Source organism: Pteropus vampyrus, unplaced genomic scaffold, assembly GCF_000151845.1.
Source record: "Pteropus vampyrus isolate Shadow unplaced genomic scaffold, Pvam_2.0 Scaffold26, whole genome shotgun sequence".
Lineage (NCBI taxonomy): Eukaryota > Metazoa > Chordata > Mammalia > Chiroptera > Pteropodidae > Pteropus > Pteropus vampyrus.
This window is the reverse complement of record NW_011888807.1, coordinates 7,379,890-7,401,279: the sequence shown is the minus strand read 5'-3', so window position 1 is coordinate 7,401,279 and position 21,390 is coordinate 7,379,890. Positions and strand designations below refer to the sequence as shown.

The following is a 21,390-nucleotide window of genomic DNA, read 5'->3' as shown; positions in this document are numbered from 1 at the left end:
TTAAAACCACCACACTTCAGTGGAAAGAGCTGACCTTTGACTTCACTATATACACTGATTGATAAAAAACAAAACAAAACAAACGAACAAACAAAACCCTAGTTCTTTTTTTGTATTGTTAGTTTATACCACGAGTCATAGACAAGATGACAAAATCATAGGGAAATAAATCAAGACTAATTCTCTAGACAATTGGAATAGTAGTATCTCATACATTCATGATAATGAGCTAACAGCATTGTCTATGAATATGAAGTCCAGAGATGACACAAGACAATTTTGCCAAGAAGCAGATGATTCTAAGATCTAATAAATATGTAGGTTTTTATTATCTATATCTATATCTATATCTATCTATCTATATCTATATCTATCTATCTATCTATCTATCTATCTATCTATCATCTATCTATCTATACATGGTACGTTGATATGATTTGGATTAGGTCTTAGTCGAGTGTGTTTTTGTTATTTTCCTGTCTTTCTTAATGAAATTGTATGTTTTATTTTTCAATTACCAACTCTGAATGGTTTAGCAACAAATTCTTAATTTCTCAATTTAAAATGGGATACAATTATGACTTTATCATTAAATTCTTTCTTATGGGATTTTAACTGAGTAGGAATCTAATATTAATTCTAATTGCAGCTCTATTAATAAATACCAAAGAGAATGCTCTCCTACTATTATGTATAGATATATGGCCAGCAGAAGTAATTGCAAACAGTCATAGGAAAAGAAATGCTTTTAAGACCCTACTGAAAAACAGATGTAAACAATGTGGCATAGCTGGATAGCTGTAAAATTGAAGCAGTGAGCAGATCAAACTTGCATTCAGCTTTAAGGAATATGACTTGCTTAAAAACAAACTTAGAGTTGACTCCGAGCCCAAAAGAGTTATGAACAGGCCTTAGAGAAGGAGGCTTAAAGATTATACTCAAAGGACATATTTTGTGTGTTCCCAGTGGGGAAAGCATTTTAGGAACTACATTGACTGTTTGAACCACAGAATCTTAGATCACATTTACTGTCGAGATTGTCCGCAAACCCAAAGGAAAACATCAAAAGAATGCCTTTCCTTTTAGTGGCATGTGAAAAAAGAAGTAAAGTTGGAAATGTTTTTTTCTTTGACTCATAATTAAACATATAATTTATTCTATCCTGGAGAAAGATTGAAATCTCTAGAAGTCTTAAGTTTTTGGAATGCAATTCCAATACCAAGGTCTCTGGAAGTATGTTCACATTAAATATCAAGAACATTGTCAAGGATGGAAAAGTTGCCTCTTTGGTTATCCTTAATTTAATTTAACCACATAAGATAGCAATCATATTTATTGAATGCCAAACTGATATATATATATACATATATATATTTTTTTGCATGATACACACTCAGTTGAGATAAATAATCTCATCTTCCACTATATTTCAAGGTTAGGATTAAAGGATTATTTATAAAGTGCCTATTAAAATAATGTTAAGGAAGTAAAAGATTAATATTAAAATGAAATCATCTATACTACTATTTTAATTTGTCTCCTTTGTTTAAATATGTTTGTCCTCTATGTTTCTTAAATTGACAACTTAATTTCTCTTCATTTTGAACATTATACATACCTGCATTTAATATCCTTTAAGGTATTTTCCATCTACCACTTAATGTCCAATAATATGTTTCTTCACTTTGAGTGCTCGATCAACTTCATTCTTTCTATGTGTTTATTGTGTACATATTTAGTGCTGACTATATATTAGGCTTACAGAATCATTCAAATTTTATGATAATTGCCTCTTCTGTAAGAGGGGCATATGTAAAATACTAAGAAATGTGGAAGATCTAGAGGAAAAAAATTCAACAACTATTTTTATCACCTACTGAGATAGTGTGCAACTTGTGAATACACAAAGATGAATGTAGCACAGTGTATCTTATTTAAGAAATTCCAGTCTAGCGTAGAGGCGAGCAAAGTTTTATTGTACAGGGACAGAATAGTTTAGGATTTGGGGCCATATAATCTCTGTGGCAACTACTCATATTGTGCACAAAAGCAGCCCTAGACGATATGTAAAAAAACTAGTGTGACTATGATAATGTAAAACTATACAAAAACAGAGGGCCATGTATGGGCCAATGTCCAAAGCTTTTCAATCAAATCCTGGTCTAATGGGTAACAGGGACATATAAAGAAATCATTAAATTTAAATGTGTTAGTAATAGAATAGAGGTATTCAAAGAATGTAGAGTTTAAATGTATTTGAGGGAATGCTTTACACAGAATTTGGCATTTTAAATGGATACTAAAATAATGTGTAAAAATTAAATAGCTAGAGAAAATAGAGAATAGCAAATGAAAAGTCCTGAACACAAACACAAAATAGATCATAATATGTTTAAACAGCTTTTAAATGTAGCATTGGAACATAGCATGAACACCTAGAGATGAGGCTGGCAATATGTTGGTGCCTCGAATGGAATCCTAATAAATTTGGTGTTTATTGAGTAGCCATCAATAACAATTACACCATGGAAGTGAAATGACACTTCTATGTTATGAAAACACTTCTGGTAAGGACTGGAAGAGGAAGGGCCTGGAGGCTGTCACTAGTATAGCTGGCTTTGTCAAAAGAATTAATGGAAATGCAGAATTTCTGGGAATTTGAGAGTAGGGTTGGATATTTTTGGAGATTTCAGAATGGATAAATATTTCTATATAGCTGTCTGAAAGGAGTTACTGACCCTGGGAAAATTCAGTGCCTCTGAGATGATCTGGTTCAGCTACTGAAGACTGCCAATGGTGCATGAAAAAAAATTTTTTTTCTCGAAATGCCAAGAAAAGGGTTTTGGGGCTCGGTACTCATGTTTTCTAACTCTCTATTTTTAGAATGGAGATGAGCCTGAATGAAGTATAGCCAATGAAATCTATACTCTGCATTTTAGAGACAAGGTAGCAAGAAAAAGAACAAGAGAGGTAGTACAGGGAAGATCAGGGGAAAAAAAAATTGTAAGGTTGGTGAAACTTGTTGTCCGCATGCCCCTAGTTCTGATTTTCATTGCTTGTATAGATGTTCCTAGTGTATCTACATGAGAGAATCAGCCTAGATGTCAGAAACATTTTAGGGCAGGTTTTATTTCAGATCTTAAACACTTACTGAAACTTTATTCTCCTTCAAAGTAGTAGTTTAAGAACAAGTGAGCCTAAACATTATCTCCCAATGTTTGGTGTTTCTTCAAGTATATAGGGTTTCTCTTGTCTGATGTTTTAAAGCCCTTCCTTCATACTCATTCACCTAGAGTTGGAAGTTGTTAAAACAATATATAAGAATTATCTGTGAGTGATATGATTTGAGTGTAAAATAGATTTTATCTGAATGGTGGATCTACTTAATTCACAGCTCAAGAGAAATGAGAAGTCCTGAGTTCTAATTTTATAATTTGCAACTATCTAAATATGTAGCTTTGGGTAATTCAAAATCTTTCTCATCTTCATATGTAAAATAAGAGTACTGGACCAGATGCCATTGACTCCAATCACTTTATTTATATCACTTCTGAATAAATACCAATTCTTGGGCCTTAGTAATATATAATTTTAATTTGAAAATATAAAATATATCACCATGAATAGATAACATGAAACATATTATATACATTATTTCAACCCCCAAAACATCATAGAGTAAGCTGACCATTAACAAAAGGAAACTAATTTAGAGTTAAATTTATTATTAGAGCCCTCATCATATTGGTAAACGGAGATTGCCCCAAGAGAGATTTTGAAGAAAATAATGAAACACACCTTTTAAAATAAAAATATCTCCAAAGAGTGTTTAGTATTTTGGGAAAGTTGAGTAAAGAGAATAATTTTTATTAAAACAACATAATAACGTAATGTATTACCACATTAGAGTTGTAATGATAACCTCCCTGAGAAAAAGAACATAAATTATAAAATTTATGAAAATAGCACAAAAACAAGTTAAATTAACATAGTAAAACAACAACAAAACCTGAAATCTACAAGGGTGTTTGATACAATAGCTAAAATGTATGGTCCTTCAATATCAAAGTCCTGTATTTTATCATAAAGAGGTGCCAGTACCATAAAATGAACAGAATGACTTAAGCCATCTGAAGTCACATTAAAGGCTGAGAGTGCTTCTGCCTCTGACATTCCTTGAGTCTATTACTGACACTGAAGGTGAAATAACCTTGTAACTCCTGATTTCAAGTACTTAGAACTCTATCAATTCTTGGCATAAAATTTGCTTTTAGGATAAAATAAAACATCTTTACTATACCTTAAAGACTCCTTGCTGCAACCTGTCTTTGTTTCTTATTTTCTATGGAAGGTATTTAAAGACTGTCATATGTGTCTTAGACACTTGATCATTTTTCTCTCCCTAAATGTACTAATTATTGCAATAGACATTGCAAAAATAATTTGAAGATTTTCTTATATGCTTGCTGAAACTTTTTTCTTCTTCAGTTTTCCAAGATTATGTTTACATTATTTTTGGAACTTACATCCTAACTTGCAGTACAGCTATTAATCTACTTGATTTATCTATCATTATAATCTATAAAGTGTGTATATCTACTCATTTGTTTGTTCTCTGCACCACTTAGAGGGTTTTTAATTCAAATAATATATTTTTATTCATTTAATTACCATGTCCTAGTATGATTTGCTTATAGGTATGATTTTGGTAGGAAGTTTTTAATGCACAAACTTCAGAATTAATTACAACATAAGATTAAACTTATTTAGTGTAAAATCACATATAGCATTATAGAAATAATTGTGTAACTTTCAACAATAATAAAAATGTGAATTCCATGTAGCTTTGCTTGTCAGATATAGTAATTTTTTTTCAGAAGTAAGATATGCAAAAAATAAACAAAAAATAAGCATTATATTTGTTTTCCAAAGATTTAGTAGAATTTAGCAGTCTTCTGACTACCAAAAGAGGAGCACAGAGAATTTTAAATGTATGGCAGCCTGACATGTCTTGTTGTTTTTATTGGAAAGATTTTTTACGTTAGTATATAATAAGTATAAAATATTATCATCAATTCAACACTTGATTTTAAACTCTACTAAAAAGGAGAGTTTAGCTATTGAGATGAAGTGGCAAAGAGTCTACTTTTCTTGATATTTTACAGGGAGATATATAAAAATCACTTTTAGTCATGATTTAATTATGGGTAGTTAGATGCAAGGCATGAAAACATTGTTACATCTGTCTTTGTTATAGTAAACTTTTAAAAATGATGTTGGTTGATGGGTACTTTGGCTCCTACAACATTGATGGCATATCTTCTGTAGTAAACTCGAAGACTTTTCCAGTTTCTTCTTACTGTATTTATCCTTTTGCAAAAGGCTTTTTTTATTCTCAAGATAATCTGTTTACTTTATTTTCATTAATTTGTATGTTTTTCAGCTGTTTAAGACTTTCATTTCTTACAATACAAAATAGCCTATGTGAAGTTTAAGTATGTATATCTTTATAGTATTTTCTTAAAACATGTAAGAGATTCTTGTTTAATTATTTTAAATAAATTAGGTGATAACTTGAAACATTCTACAATATTTAAATAATTTATTTTTACTTTTAGAAATAAGAAAATATACAATCATTTAAACATTTTATATGCATTTATATAAAGTATGAAAATAATACAAAAATCTCAGCTTTCTTCTAATGAAGCTATTTCATATTTTAAAAATTAAATACTATTATATATAATGAACTTAGTTAAAATTTATTTATATATTACACAAATTATAAATAATCTGATATGATGTTGACCTCGTTAATAAAATTCCAGTATCATGGTATCATTTAGATTGATAGAACCAATTATGTACATTGCTGCAGGACAAAAAATGCCAGGAATCACTTCTTTGATATATAGTGTACATTTGTTCTGTTTTTCATTAGTGTTTTCCTAGCAAAAATATAAAAATTTGGAGATATCCAAAAAAGTTCATATTAAAATTAAATTTAATTTAATTTTTAAGTTCTTAAGCATTTTTTTAAGATAAAACTTTAGCATAGTGATAAATATATAATGATAATATATATTTATTAATCACTTTTCTTCACTCTATGATCTGACTCAGAATTCCTGTAACAGCACTGGAAAAAAATAATCAGATTCATAGAATCAAGGAGAAGAAAAACCTACAGTCTGCCTTTGGCTGTATCAAATCTAAAAACTGGGTTCAAGAAAATACAAGAGGTGCTGGGAAGAAGAATCTATTTTATCTTTTTTGTATGACCTGTGGTTCTCTCCTGCTATGCCCAAACAACTATTGAAAATTCTACATTTCTGATCTTCATTCAGACATTGAAACTTACCTGAAATTCTTATTTTGAGAAACACTAGAGTAAATAGAACAAAAGCCTTAAAATATTTCATTTTAAAGGAAAAGTAAAATAACCTACAGTTGTTATGGTTTTATGAGACATGAGATGTCAAATCTTTAGAAAGATTTGTAATCACCTTTGATTAATAGAATCTAAATTCGTATAAAATAAGTATTTATTTTGAGGATATTTTAGTCAGTAAAAATGTAGTCAACACATCTTTTTAAGATTGTATTATTAATTTAAATAGGCTTAATTGAAAACTTTCTATGTATCTGTATATTGTGTAGTTACCTATTGCTGCATAACAAAGTATCCCAAAAGTTAGCAGCTTAAAGCAACACGTGCTTATTTTCTCACATGGTTTCTGAGGGAGGAAGAGTCTATTAGTGATTAGTGATCTGGATGCAGCATTGCTGGCTGATTTTGGATCAGGGTATCTTACAAGATTACCGAGGCTACAGACATCTCAAGGTTTAAGCAGTGCTTCCAAGCTTATTCACATGGTTGATGTCAGGTTTCAGGTTGTCAGGGACCTCAGTTCCTCACTGGCTTTTGGCCGGAAGTTTAAATTCCTAGCCATGAAAGACAGATATGTGCAGCAGATATGTGCTTAGATTAAGATAAGAGCATATATCTGAATGAATTATAATAAGAAAAGATGGGTGAAAATACATTAGGCAAAGAGTGAAATCTACAAGAATATAAAGTAACCATAAGTAGAGCAGATCTGTTCTTATATCATAAGCATTGTGGTAAAATGAGGATAAATAGGAATGTAAGTAGGTAAGATACTTGAGTGAAAAGGCAATATAGAGTGAAAAGGCAACGTCAAGGACTGTCTAGATTATTAATATGATGGACACAAATGAGACACACCAAAGAGTGAGATGGAACATTTGAAAAAAATAGGTTCTTATAATATAGTTAAAATTTAAAGCATTTGAAAGAGATAATCTCAATTTGAGACAATGCTACAGAGAATTTTAGAAGATGAGATTAACAAAAACAAAACTTCTAATTATTTGAAAACAGTGAGGATGAAGTAATGGAAGAAAAGTGTATGGATTTAAAGGAGTGAATAGCAAGTAAGTGGAATTCCTGGAAATATATCACTCTTTCAGGAAGTATAGGTGAAAGGAAGTAAGAATATGACAGTATGGGGAAAAATTAAAGTTGAAATTACTTTGGATTTCTTTTGAGAAAATGAACAGATTAAATGTTGAAGGAAGAACAAAATTATTTGAAAATATTCCCAGTTCAAGTTACTTTGATATTAAGCTGAAATTGTGATTTGATCCAGCAATATATTGTAATGTTGTTTCTCTCTCATTTTTACCTTCGTGTGAAAATGAATGTTTCCTGAGTTAAATTCTCATTTTAGCCATCAGAAAAATATAATTCTTTTCTTAATGTAATTTTGCTAAATATTATTTTTTAAACACTAGATCCAATTATATATTTTTCTCTCTTCTGTTCAACAAAATCCTGTGAGCAAAGTATTCATACATCTTTTCTCACTTTGGAAGCTAAAACCTATTATTATTGCCTTTATAACTAAATTGTTAAAAAAGAAATTTAGAAATGTAACAAAGCTCTCTTTAAAGCAATCACTTAATCTTAAATACAGTATTATTGTCTTGAAGTTTCAGGCTTGTTTCCATGACCTGTAGGAAAATCATATTAGGTTATTTAACTTGAGGATTTCATCTTGTTACTATTATCTAAGTTAAAATTGTTGAAAGACAGAAAGAAGAGTATCATTAGGAACTGGATAAATACCACTAAGGACAGGGAATCAAAAAACTACAAGAACAAAACCAAAATACCTTTTAACAGAGTTGCTTAATGTGTGGTCAATGCATATTCCCAGAATGGCCATATTTGAGTTTATAACCGACTTGTCATAATCTCTGTATAAGTTTTTGCCATTCCTAATAGAATTCTAGCCAGACTTTAATAGATATCTTCACTTGAAAAGAACATGTACATGTTCTCACTATAGTTACTGCTTTGCAGTGCATGTGTGTGTTTGTGTGTGTTTATGTCTGTATATGTATGTATGTATGTATTTAAGTGTGACTATAGAATAAAGGAAACCACTTAATTGGAGAACATGGAGTTTGGTATCAGAAGTCAGGAGTTTATTCGTAGGTTTGGTATTTATCTTCCTGCAAATTAGGGGAAAATAAGTGATGGCTCTAAGTCTTATTTTAATCTTCTAAAATGGAAGAAGTGATACCACTTGCCCATTAAGGCTGTTGAAAGCAGGAAATAAATCTATGGGTAATTTGAAATTGTTAGGGAGACTTTTTTCAGAACAACATATTATTAATGAAGAATGGCTGGATTGTAGTTGCCATGTATGCCATCTCTTATGGCAAGAACAATCGACTAATCACATTCACTTCTGATATTATTTAAATATAAATTCTTTTGATTAGGATATACTAACTAATGTAAGAGACATATTTAAAATCTCAATGACTTAACACAATGAAGTTTATTTATTGCTCACTTCACAGTTTAATGAGATTTGGGAAATCCTCCTCCACATAGTGAGTAATTCAGTACCTCCAAATGCCTTCACCTTGTTTTTTAGTGATCACCATACCTGATGCCATCTGCCAGCAAAAAAAGAAAAGAAAATTGGAAAAGTACATTGAATACTTAGCTCCCCAGCTCAAAGTACATACATCATTTCACTGGCCAGAACTAATCATCTGGACTAACTTAAGTACAGGGTGCTAGGAAATATAGTTTTTGACTAAAATATAGTTAAGAGAAAAGAGGATGAAACTTAGGTTGTCACTAGAGATTGAGCAACCATTCTGGTATGCCCAAAACTTGGCCAGTTTTAGCATGGAAAGCTCTGCATCCTGGGAATCTTTTTAGTCCTGAGCAAATCAGGACAGCTGGCTACTCTAGCATTGTCCACCATCCTTGCCACAGGCTTGAATGAAACATTTTATGTGTACATGTTGACATAGTAGAGAAACAAGAATAGCAATAAGAACTCCAAGATATTATTCAGGCATTAAAGCTTAAGTCCAAAACTAGTTCAGGGGATAAGCTATCAGAGAAGCCACTGTTATAATAATCTTTATTAATTGAAGACCTGCAGTGTGCCAAGCAAATTATATGTTATCATTAGAAAAATATCCCTGTAACGTATATAAAATACTCCATTTACAGTTATGGAATGTGGGGTTCAGAAGCATTAACTGAACAATCTAAAATCACACTCTAGTAAAATGTGGGCAAGATTTTAAAAGAGCTGCAAATGTGAAGTTCTTTCATTCAGGTTACTGATCTTAGATGATAATACACACACACACTCATATACATATACACACGCACACACACATAGATATATTTGAAATGACATGAACAATACGGTTTGAACTGTATACAAATATAATAATCACCCAAATAGAGGTACCATAGTTGATTAACCATTGAGCTTTGAAATACAATTTATTTTCTGGAATAGTTTATTATTTTTTTCTTAATAATCAGTTGGAATGAGATTTATTATAGAGTAAAAACCAATATGTCTGGGACCAACCCTAAACTTATTTAAATTTTAAAATATTAATATTATTATGGACACTACTTATGTTGCCTGGTAGTTTCAGTGAGAAGCATTTTGAATTCCTGTTGAATATATCAGAAGGGATGCTACCCAGTATAGTTCTTTAATAAAGTCATTATTACTGACATTTTCTATAGGATTAGATAAAAAATGTTTTGGCTGCTTAGAGTTTTTCAAACTCGCTGATCATGGAACAATTTTAAAATTAAGATAGGTACAGAAATACCAGCAATAAGTCATGAAGTATAATGAACACATCAAGTTTGAAGTAAAAATGATGTTATGCATACATTCATAGCTATGCTAAATAATTTCATTTTACTCATGATTTATATTGTACAGGTGAATGAAACAGACACATAAATAACATTATCTGATTAAGAGTAAAGAGTACAGAGTAATGATTATAGAAACAAACATCTTTCATTTTACATTTTGATTATAATACTTAGTTTAAAAAATACTAAAATACTACTTTTAAATGAGAACATCATTCTGTCAAATGTATTAACTTAATATTAAGCATGAAGGTGACAAATCAAATACAATGTCATGTGTATGTATGTATGTATAATGATATATATTTTATGTGTATGTATATATTAACATGCATTTTATTATCATTGCAGCATAATATAAAAATGCCATTTTCTGTAGTTGTTTTGTAGCAGAGGGGAAAATTAAAACTGTACATTTTGGGTGCTTCTCAAATTATACAGAGATTCATTTTATATAGTTTTTTTTTCTTTAGAAACAAAGCTGCTTATATCATCTTCACATAATCCAAATTTTTGTTTTTTCCTGTTTCTATTACAATTTGAAAAGCATAAGATCCTGTTTTTCATTTTCAACATGTATTGCCCACTTAGTTGGTAAATGCTTCTGATACATTAATGAACAAATGTAACAGACTAGTGCATCAGATAATTTCACAGGCTACATCTTGGGATTTATCAAGAATGGAACCATTTCTGAAAAGGATAAATCTTATGGAATAAGCCTAGCTATAGAATTATTCCCAGGACTTTTTTTTTTTTTTTTTTGCCTTCTTATACTTAAAAATATACTATAGGAAAATGTTGCTAGCATTATTTGTGTTATGTTTGTGAACTACCTATTATGATCTCACAGACTTCAGTTTGGAAATTGCTAATAGAATTATGTGTCCAGCCAGAGGCAAAATGTGCGCCTTTCTCTCATACCGCGTCTTCCTCATATAGGGAGAGCTCACCGTTCCTCTAAAAATATTGAGTTTCTGTCAGCGTTGCTAAACTACTAATAGAGGAACAAAATGACATAAGAACAAATGATTTAAGAACCAGAGGTTTATAGAAATTATTGGACAAAAAGAAGAGGGAGCAGGCTGACATGAGAGCACTCAAACAGAGCTCGAGTAACACCGTCTTCTAAATTTGTTCATAGGCATTTCCTTGAGAACACCTAGCTTGACAGATTTCCATATGCAAATGCTTTAAGTATCTCAAGTCTTTATCACATATTTTACTCTGATTATTTGAGTTTATACTTGAGGCTTGGGTATACTTTGTGCTTGTAACTTTGGGACCTAGGGTGACTATAAAATAATCTTGATTTATGGAACAGCAGCATGGGGAATGATCCTCTTTGGATCTTTCTTATTTTCCTGATAGTCTTTATTCAAGAGCAAAGGTAGAGATTCTGCTTTCCCAGAGAAAGGTTTCAAGTGTTAGTTATTTGGTTGTCAAATTCTACCATAAATTGCTTTCATATGTCATCTTTACTAAATCCTTGGCCTAATGTGTTTTTCCTTCCTTTTCCACTGGACGGACCTCCAAATTACTCTTCCTCCCTGTTCTACCATTGAATGTTGTGTGTATCATAATTATAAATCATGCCACACAGCATTGTAATTATTCTAATGTGATTTGTTTCACTGTTCTTTGAATTTTTTTAAGGCAGAGGCCATGTCTTATTCATGGATACATATTCACCTGTGTCTACACCAGAGACTCAATTGACATCTGTACAAAAAAAATAAGTACACAAGGAATTTACTTCATCTAGTTTTATCTTAATCCTAAATAGCGTACATTTGTTAAGACTCTTGAAGTGTTATATTAGATCCTCTTATTTTTTGTATACTATAGGAAATATTTAAATCCCCAATTTTTTCAAACATTTAATTTCTATTATAAAAACACCTTCACAGTTATGATTTAAAATTTCTATTTATAATTAAAATTTTCTATTTTTACTCTATATAAAAAATCAAAGGACATTCAATTGCTGAAATGTTTTCAGATTAATTCATTACATAAGTGAAGTGAACATGTCTACTAAAAATGTCTTAAGGACCATTAACATGGAAGAGAATTTGCACAACTGTTGATGTTGAAATGGATTCAGATTAGATTCTTGAAAGAGACACACCAAAGATTTTAAGTTTTTGTTATTTTGGTATTTTGTTGTTGTCGTTCGTTTGGTTTTTGGATACTACTTCAGCTAAGAAATTCTGCGTAGTATTGATACTTATTATCTCAGTAGGATTGTGTTATGGGACTTTTTTTCTCCTCTTTTAATATGTATTTTATCTTACTAAATGTGCTTTTTTATTTGTGATTTCTCAGGCAGCTTTTCTCTTTCTTCCTGAGATAGGGTTGTATAGATGCACTAATTTTTTTTTTTTCCACTTGTCCTATCAATTTTCCCAGTAGGCTTATTACAAGTTGTGTAGGTTGGATTTCTTCTCTCATCTGAAAGAAAAAAGATCTCAGCCTCTCTCCCTTTATTTGAACTGGAATAATTTGTTTATTCAAATCACCATTTTATTTAAGCTGAGAATATAAAGCATCTCTTATTATTTATACAATAACTATTATAGTTTTAAACACTCAGAATAAAAATGGTATAGATTAATGTTTTAACATGGAATATGTAGCAGTTCCTTCTAAATAAAATACATATGTGAATATGTCATGCCAATTTAGTTACCTATTTTATTAGTGTCTTTTTTTTTTTTTTGCTTAATTTAATACTCTCTTTTTTTAAATGAGATGTTTGAAATAGTTTAGTTCTCTCTGTTTCAGTATATTTTCTATGAGCTTAAGGATATCTTCACTATCCAGAATAGATAATTTATTATTCATAGTAACATGAGTTTGGTATTTGCTACTTTAGTCATGTAATACACATGCAATAATATTTCCAGAAGTTTTCCATATCATTTCCAAATAGGAAATAAATTAGTTTGTCATATTTTGTGTGGGCAAATTGTAAATACTCAATATGTATTCATTTTCACCAGATACAGCACTTTTAAACTTTAGTGATCCAAAAATACAGAACTGGTGTGTTCTATCTACACAGTGGGTAAAACTGATTTTTTTCTTCTGATATGATAGATACAAGTATCTTACAAATTATACGTCATTAAAGGAAAAATACCAGTAACAGTAACTGCCATTAATGGTAAACCCTGGGAGCCCAACACTGCCTTGCTCTTTCTCTCATTTCATCTTCAGGTAGATTCTTTGATGTGGATCAAATTACTTTCTAATTTTATAGACAAGAAAGGGAAGCTTGGGGAATTTAAACTCACTTGCTCAATATTATATAACTATTTAATGTGGGAGTCAGAATTAAAAATCCAGGTCTAATTCCAGAGCTTGTCTCCTTAACCAGTATCCTATATAGCAGATGCAATTATCATTACTAATGATTAAAACTCCTGATTAGGCATAGGGTGATTACAGCTTCTATGCAAATATTCTACTTTACTGCTTTATCAAAAATAAATCGATATTATACCCTATTCTAAAATATATTAATCAAATTATAAAACCATTTATGAGTGTTAATATAGATTTATGGCTGGTTATATTAGGGGATACTATGTTAGAGTCTTACAGTTTTTTTTCCTTGTTTAACTATTTACTAATATACAGAGTTGCTAATGGAAAAACATTGACTGTTTAATCCATTATTTAAAAAAAAAGCACTAAAAACATTAACTAAAACAACTAAAGAAAGCAATTTCTGATTTGTGTTTATACAGATATTTATTTGATTTAGAACGGAAGTATTGGTTAATATGAGATATACAATAAAATCATGTAACTATTCAAGACAATATGAAATACAGTAATTGAGTAAAGGCATGAATATGTTTTTTTTTCTTATTTGTTTTATTATATTTAATAAATCTGTACAAATGTCATTCAGCACTAAAACAACAGTATTTAAGCCAGGTTTTTCTAAAGCTAATTAAAACTAACTTACTCTTTGTTAGTTGAGACTAAAAAAAATAATAATTACACTACTTACCATTTTTTTATTCAGTTCATCTTTTTCAAAGTACAGAAATTCAGTGATCTGTGAAACCATGAGGTAATTTTTGTCCACGTGAAACAAGGTTCTTTCATGTTTCAATTGAGTAAGTTAAAGTTATTTTTGGTTTATTTGGAATGTAACTTGTTACTGTATTCTTAAGGCTCTTGTAAGGTTAACTGAGGCATTGTGTAAGTAGTTATAGTTAAGAAACTTGTTGATTCAAATGTCGGAATGATGGAATGTTTGGACATAAACTTGCTTTAAGCATGGTTGAGTCCAAGTTCAAAAATGTCATATTCTTTACTCCCTAGGGTCATTTGTTCTTTTTCCATGAATAAACTTCAGAAAATATTGTTCAGATTTAACAAAATATAGCAGACTTAATAAAATATATTACATTAACCTAACGACTTGGGATTTTTAGCTTTTGCCCTAGTTATTAACAATTTGTATATCCTCTCCTACTTGCTCATAAATATTTGCAAAAATTGAATAATGAAATCAATAATATATAAGTTTGTATAGCGCATTTGAATTTATAAAGCATTATTATACAGATTGGTTCCACTGGTTCTCAAAATATCCTTGTGGAATAATTATTGTAGGTCATTTCTCCTAAATTTTCTCTAATGGTAAGAGATAGAATTAGTATTAAATGAAGTTACTGGTTCTTAATGTTTTCGCTATATCATGTTTCATAAAACATTACTTTAACAATTCTACAGATGACAGAGAGCTTTTGGATCACTGAGCTATACCTTTCTTTATGGATGGGAAAATTAGTTCCATAATGGTGTAGTGACTTGCTCAAATATATAAAAGTGTTTTGGCTCCCAACCTCATCTACTTTTTCTCATATTGCCAACATGTTATTCAAAAGTAAGCTCAAGAACTTTAAGGTCGGGCCAGTGAATGACAGAACACTAAATTGCAGAGCTAAGTCATTTTATGTCATGTCAATCTCAGACTTGTAAAAATAATAAGTTAAGAATAAATATTTTCTTTCAGAAGAATTTACATTATTCTCAAGTATAAATTTTCATAGTAGATTAAGATTTTTTGTGTGAATTTTGTATTGATTTCTAAAAATATATTTTGTTTTACAACAATATTATATATTGTTTTACAACAATAATAGTCATTGCATGAAGTGAAGATCATGCGTTGCTTCACTTATATGGGCACATTGGTTACTTATTCAATATTTAATTGTAAGCCAGTTGCTAAATGAAACATAGAATAATGATTGTTTTACTAAAAAAATTAAAATATTTTGCAAATGTATTTATATGAAAAAATTGCAGTTTTCAATCTGATTCAGAAGTATTTCTAATAAAGCTGAATAAAGCATTTCTGATTATTTTATTTGCTATTTAACTTGATAGTTTATGAAACATTGAGATTAGTCCTTCTCATAGAATTGTATTTTCTACAAATTATAATTTTCCTTTGTGTATGTACTCCTATTCCTCATGATTTATTACACAAAATTGAATTTTAAGAGAAACAAAACAAAATGCATCGATGAAGCATATCTTCTATGTGTACCTCAAAAGGCAATGTACCAAAAATTGCAACAGACTTGAAAACATACTTAATTGAATAGAAAAGTTGCCTAGGGGGAGCTGAACAAGTTCCTTATTGTCAGAGCTGGCAACACTTTTTAGAAAGCATTGTATTTTATATTGGGCTGAAATCATGATAGAAATACAACTATTTGTTCTGCATTAATCTGCTTTGTTGAAATGGAGATATATGGTTTTATTTTAAACATGATAGTGTGGAAACCTTGTAATAAATTTCTTGTAAGCAACTAGTATAGGTATTGCTTTTATGCAATGTATGGCAATGAGAGACTAAGGGAATTTAGGCATTAGCTTTTTGTAGGATATTTTTCTCTTAGCTCATTTTTTTTTTGCTTAATGTTCTTGATATTTATGCATATGATGTTTTTAGGCAACTATTCTTAGCTCCTTTAAAAATATCTCTTTAGGTAAGTAGGTGGAATAATTGAAAAGTTTCATTTGAATAATTTTTATTATGCTATAAATATGTAATTATGCTTTATATTTGACTTATATTCTTCTATATTTCAGAGTGTATTTTATTTTTAATATTTCTAAATTTTAAAATGAGCAAAAATACTCTTTACAAAGGCATTTATCTTGATTTCTAAATTAGAATGTAATCAGAATAATAAAGTCTAATGTTTTCAAATAACCTACCTTAAGCCAGACACTGTTTAAAGAGTTTTACATTGAATAATTTATTCAATTCTCTAATAAAATTTTTGAGATAGGTATATTGTAAACATCAGAACAGTGAGGTAATGATATTGCCCATGGTTGCACAGCATGTTAAGGTTTTAAGTTCAGGTCTAATGACCTATTTGCCCAAACCAGTCTTACTGTTAACATCAATCTCTATCTTAAAATTAGTTCATTATGGTTTTATTAAAAAATATAATTTTCATATGTGAACATACAGAATGAATTCCTCTTTATCTTTCAAATTATGTTGCTATTGCTCTATTAAAATTAATATAATTTTTAAAAAGAGATAAAAAATACTCATGAATTTCTGATATATGACAGGAATGTTATTTCTTTTACATTTCTCATTTAAACCTCTGTAGGATATTCTGAGCTGGATACTGTTGTTCCAGCTTTACAGATGAGGAATCTTATTCTTAGAGAGTTTAAACATATTGAAGTTGCACAAATGACATATGATAGAGGCCAGATTTAATCTCAGCCCAGTAGAACATCAATAACATTGTTCATTACATTGAACCAATCACATATGACTGTGACTTTCTCTCTAAACCACCTTTCTCAAAATGAGAAGAGAATCAATAATGACTAATGAATGAATAACCGTTGTCAGACTTGTAGAAGAATTTTCATTAGTTTGACTCATTTAATTTCTACAAAAACATGGGATGTAGGAAATATTTTCATTTTACAACTAAGAAAACTGAGGGTTAATAAATTTATATAATTTACCTAAAGCTTTAAAGTACTAATCAGTAGTTTTAAATGCAAATTTATCTGATTTCAAAATATCTATAGACCTTGAAAATACTCTTGAATTTCTGCTGTATAGAAAAAATAAATGTATTTCAATATTCAAGTAAGAGAATAAGAATAGAAATCTGGTGATATTTGATTTCAATGTACATAGGACTGATATACTTGGGTCTGTAAGAAATAAGAATCCCATCTTCCTATTAGACAAGTCTGATTTTTTTCCCCTAACAACAGAGTGAAAACTCATGAAATCAGGAAATAGGGTAAAATGATCCTCCTATCACTATTTTCCATACCAACGACTCATAAACTTGTCATCTCAAGTTTTTTAGAAAAGTTAAAAATTTTTAGCTGCATATTTGGAGAATGTGTGGCTTATTAATTGGACATACAAATTTATTTTTATAGAGTTTTACTGAAATATAGTAATTGTTTTCCAATACTTTTTTGTTGAATTTCTTTTCTCACTCACAGATTTTAGACCAAAACTTGGCTCCTTATCAGCTCTAGTTATTAAGTAGAATTGTACTCTAGAATTCTATTTCTGTTTGAATAAAGGAAATTAACTTAGAAGTATTTTTTTAAATACATGTAAGAATATTTTTTTGGTTCTAATTAAATTTGGTATTAAAGGTTTGTATTTTACTGGTATTCTGTATGTATATAAATTAACCACAGTTTATTCTGGTATTTTGACTGCTTATTGACTGAATTATTCATTATGCTTGGCAAATCATCAATCCAAATAAAATTTTAAGTACAACGAAAACACTGGCTTTTTTTTTAATGGTGTGATAGTAGTTATTTCTTGAGGTAGAACAAAAGTCTCTTTCCTGAGGCTCTTTTCCTTAAATGATGGTCTCTTGATAAAAGTAGATGCTATTATTTGTTTTCTCTTATTTGATTTACTTTGCTAAATTTCACAAGGTAAGAAAAGACATATATCTTGGGTGGCAGAGATCTCAAAAGGAACAGATATCAGCAGTGACCACAGGCACTTATGTAGTGATTCTGACTATTAATGTAGTGGGCAGTGGATTCCTCACCTTCATGATCTTGAGGATTCATTCAGTGCTAAAGTTTAGTGGGCTTTTACCTTCAGGATTGTCATTCTTATTCACTTCAGTTCTTATTCTTTAGATCCATTGTCAACCTGTCCACCTCCCTTGGTACTCGGCTCTCTGGAAAACTTCTATTGCCATCAAAATGAATCCTCCACTTGAATTAGACTAGTGACACTTGCTCTCTCTCATCCAAGACTTTCAACAGAACATTTTCTATGTGCCTTCACACTTAGCATTTTACAGAGGTGGCAGGGCTAATGTTCTAATAGCACTTATTCACCCCCTTACTTTCATCCTTCTAACTTCAAAACTGGACCTTATGCTAAAGTATATCAATCATCTGCTGATATCAAATTCTTAACCGTCACAGATTGGCTTTGTTCTCATTTCCTCTTCTCTATTCTACTTTAATAACCCACATTTCTGGTCCCAAGACATTATCTTTTCCAGAACTATTTTACATTTAATATCTTAATTTGAAATCTACTCTCTGACTACTTCTCTCTATCTTAATACCACTGCTCTTTATTTCACCTCTTAAAACACTTTGACCATTAACTGCTCCCTCCTATCTTAATCATTCACTTCAATTTCTTTTTTTATGTAATGAGATTGCGTGGTGAAACAATTCAATTGCTCATACACCAGGGCTTTCCATTTCTTTGCTCTCTTGTTCTCATCCCTCACCCAGTCACAGTGGATGGATCTTAACATCACTTGTAAGACACTGCTAGAAAAATGGCAAGGCCATACACACCAGCATATTTATCCATGTATGATTTCCAATCTTAGCTGATTATTAATCTTTATCACTCTCAAACATTGACTGCCTTTTCCACTGCTAGTCAAAATTATTCTTCTTAACTTCTGAGCCTATTATCTGTTCCATCAATATGTAAGAAATTACCATGCCATCTACTTAACAGAACAAATAAAACCTTTCAAACGTGATCTTTCTTGATTTCTAGTGACCTCTCATAATATACATATATTTTCAGAGGAAGAGAAGGCTATTTATAGCCTATATATTTCTTTCCCAGACAGATCTTCATATCTGGCTCATCTGAGTTTTCCATGGTCTTGGTTTTTCTGTTAATTTCTCTTAAAGTCTTTCTGCTACTCCCTAAGACACTCTCATTATTAAAAATCTAAATCTTTTTTTCATCATGTATATCAGTCTGGGTTGCAGCAGAAAACAGATGGTATACCAAAATTAGTTTAATTTGAGTAAAATGTCATAAAGGGACTATTTACAGAGGTGTAGACAGGGTGTAGGGAAAGCACAACAGACTGCAAAATACCAGTCTACTTACAGTGGAGTACTTTACCATCTAGAAGCTGAAAATTTGAGAGGAGAGTGTAGTTACTGGACCAGGAGGCAAAGAAAGGGCCACCTGATAGTGGCTGTGACCTTTGGTTGATGGGCGCAGCCACTGTCTCATTAAGAGACAGAGCTAGGGCAATAAATACTCAGACCTTAGAATTCTAATTTCTCTCCTTTCTTTGGTTTCGTGTGTGTGTGTGTGTGTGTGTGTGTGTGTGTGTGTGTGTGTGTGTGTGTTCATTTTATTTTATTTTTTTTTTATTGACAACCCAACAGGCAGTCAGAGGACAAGGGAGTCGATCGAGTTAGTGTGTATGCCTTGCAGGGCATAGCGCAGCTTAGAGAAGAGTGGAAGCTAAATTTAGATGGGCATATGAAAGATATTCACCATATCTTGATTTTCTTCACCTTCTCAGCTCTTTTGAACAATTTGTTGCCCCCAGAACATAGCTACTCTTTTGGGAGGCAGTCTGGGCAGCTGTACATGTTCCTTTAGTCCAGATTGATTTTCTTTTTCTTTTCAAGCTGCTGAAATCCATCTCCATTAACTAATTCAGATGTTTATTTATTTTCTAATATTATTTGCTCATTGTTACCAGGTAGTTAATCACCTTCCCTCCCCGTCCAATTTTCTCATAAAGTCTTTACATATCTCTAGCACAGTAATTTTTCTGTTTTATGATCCAGCAAGTACCTTTATAGAAAGGACTCTGTATCATTTATCATTTGTCTATACATGTTCTGTATTTATTATTGCTTGGTCTATGTTAGATACTCTATAATTATATGCTTTATTAATTTACATGTTGTTTCTGTCTGTCTTTATACCAGTACTGAGTTCCTTACTGATGACTGCTGTTCTAGGGTCATCTATGTGCCTAATGCAGTTTGTTGCGGGTAATCTGTTTAGGAAATAAATAAGTGGCTATATTTAAAATGAAAATCCCTTTCTAGAAGGTTCAGTAGTTCCTGTTACTATATTTTATCTCAAGTTGCATAAATTATAATGGATGGTCTGGATATAAGGTCACAAGTGTAACATTGGCATCAGAGATGATTCAAAGGAAGTTGTGGGCAGAGGACCACATTGCCTCTTTGGAAAAGAAGACTTTCTTTTTTCAATTCTGTTATTGCAAAAGCACAGAGACAAGGAACATTGTGTAGGAGCACTCAGAATCAAGTGACAAATTTACCACTAAAGCTACGTTAAGAATGTACTAAAACTATGGTGGTGTTTTATGGAAAAATGTGAAGAAATTATCTAGTGAGGTGTAGTAGTTTTTAATTTAAATAAATAAGTTCAGTATACTGTGGTTTTTCTCTTTTATGTTACCTATCAATCATTTATAAATTACAATGAAATATTTAGCTGCCCCTCCTTTTAATCACCTCAGAAGGAGTTGTTGGCATTCCTGTATTCTGAACTGTGCTCGGGTAGGTTTTGTCAAATTGATCATGTGGAATATCATCCTTTGACTTTTAGGAATATTTCTTTCGAATAATTCCATTGTTCACATGCTATATTGGCATTCTGCTTGAATTACCTTCACAGAGAGAATGAAGTGGACTAAATTTCAAGTGTCCTTCCTTGCTGCCCAGTTAAGGAAAGATTCCACATTAACCTTGTCAAGACAATTTTGAGAACAGAACATTTATTTTTCTTAATAAACCCTGTCTTAGCTTTTTCTCTTGTGGTG

General features: G+C 30.8%; 1 protein-coding gene across 1 annotated transcript in view; it reads left to right on the top strand.

Moving 5' to 3' along the window:
* The window catches only part of CADM2 (cell adhesion molecule 2), a 992,109-nt gene that overhangs the window by 44,416 nt on the left and 926,303 nt on the right, over window positions 1-21,390 (top strand). The gene's annotated exons all lie outside the window — the stretch shown is intronic.